Source organism: Delphinapterus leucas, chromosome 12, assembly GCF_059928025.1.
Source record: "Delphinapterus leucas isolate spDelLeu-1000000601 "Yukka" chromosome 12, BTC_Dleu_Yukka2, whole genome shotgun sequence".
NCBI lineage: Eukaryota > Metazoa > Chordata > Mammalia > Artiodactyla > Monodontidae > Delphinapterus > Delphinapterus leucas.
This window is the reverse complement of record NC_143140.1, coordinates 76,610,249-76,612,453: the sequence shown is the minus strand read 5'-3', so window position 1 is coordinate 76,612,453 and position 2,205 is coordinate 76,610,249.

Here is a 2,205-nt window from a genome sequence, read left to right as displayed (position 1 = left end):
TAGCCACAGCAGTCAGAGAAGAAAAAGAAATAAAAGCAATCCAAATCAGAAAAGAAGAAGTAAAGAGTCACTGTTTGCAGATGACATGATACTATACAAAGAGAATCCTAAAAATGCTACCAAAAACTTCCAGAGCTAATCAATGAATTTGGTAAAGTAGCATGATACAAACTTAATGCACAGAAATCTCGTGCATTCTTATACACTAATGATGAAAAATCTGAACGAGAAACTAAGAAAACGTTCCCATTTACCACTGCAACAAAAAGAATAAAATACCTAGGAATAAACCTACCTAAGGAGACAAAAGACCTGTATGCAGAAAACTATAAGACACTGATGAAAGAAATTAAAGATGATACAAACAGATGGAGAGATATACCATGTTCTTGGATTGGAATAATCAACCCTGTGAAAATGACTATACTACTCAAAGCAATCTACAGATTCAATGCAATCCCTATCAAACTAACAATAGCATTTTTCACAGAACTAGGACAAAAAATTTCACAATTTGTATGGAAACACAAAAGACCCTGAATAGCCAAAGCAATCTTGAGAAAGAAAAATGGAGCTGGAGGAATCAGGCTCCCTGACTTCAGACTATACTACAAAGCTACAGTAATCAAGAAAATATGGTACTGGCACAAAAACAGAAATATAGATCAGTGGAATAGGATAGAAATCCCAGAGACAAACCCACACACATACGGTCACCTTATCTTTGACAAAGGAGGCAAGAATATACAATGGAAAAAAGACAGCCTCTTCAGTAAGTGGTGTTGGGAAAACTGGACAGCTACATGTAAAAGAATGAAATTAGAACACTTCCTAACACCATACACAAAAATAAACTCAAAATGGATTAAAGGCCTAAATGTAAGGCCAGACACTATAAAATTCTTAGAGGAAAACATAGGCAGAACACTCTATGGCATAAATCACAGCAAGATCCTTTTTGACCCCCCTGCTAGAGAAATGGAAATAAAAACAAAAATAAACAAGTAGGACCTAATGAAACTTAAAAGCTTTTGAGGAAACCATAAACAAGACGAAAAGACAACCCTCAGAATGGGAGAAAATATTTGCAAATGACGCAACTGACAAAGAATTAATCTCCAAAATTTACAAGCAGCTCATGCAGCTCAATATCAAAAAAACAAATAACCCAATCCAAAAATGGGCAGAAGACCTACATAGATATTTCTCCAAAGAAGATATACAGACTACCAACAAACACATGAAAGGATGCTCAACATCACTAATCATTAGAGAAATGCAAATCAAAACTACAATGAGGTATCACCTCACACCAGTCAGAATGGCCATCATCAAAAACTCCACAAACAATATGGGGCTTCCCTGGTGGTGCAGTGGTTGAGAATCTGTCTGCCAATGCAGGGGACATGGGTTCAATCCCTGGTCCAGGAAGATCCCATATGCCACGGAGCAACTAAGCCCGTGAGCCACAACTACTAAGCCCACGTGCCGCAACTACTGAAGCCCACGCGCCTAAAGCCTGTGCTCCGCAATGAGAAACCACTGCAATGAGAAGCCCACACACTGCAACAAAGGGTAGCCCCCGCTCACCGCAACTAAAGCCCACGTGCAGCAGCAAAGACCCAACACAGCCAAAAATAAATAAATAAATAAATTTATTTTTTAAAAAAAGAAAAAATCTGCAAACAATAAATGCTGGAGAGGGTGTGGAGAAAAGGGAACCTTCTTGCACTGTTGGTGGGAATGTAAATTGAGACAGCCACTATAGAGAACAGTAATGGAGAATCCTTAAAAAACTACAAATAGAACTACCATATGACCCAGCAATCCCACTACTGGGCATATACCCTGAGAAAACCGTAATTCAAAAAGAGTCATGTACCACAATGTTCATTGCAGCTCTATTTACAATAGCCAGGACATGGAAGCAACCTAAGTGTCCATCGACAGATGAATGGATAAAGAAGATGTGGCACATATATACAATGCAATATTACTCATCCATAAAAAGAAACGAAATTGAGTTATTTGTATTGAGGTGGATGGACCTAGAGTCTGTCATACAGAGTGAAGTAAGTCAGAAAGAGAAAAACAAATACCGTATGCTAACACATATATATGGAATGTAAGAAAAAAAAAAAGGTTCTGAAGAACCTAGGGGCAGGACAGGAATAAAGATGCAGACATAGAGAATGGACTTGAGGA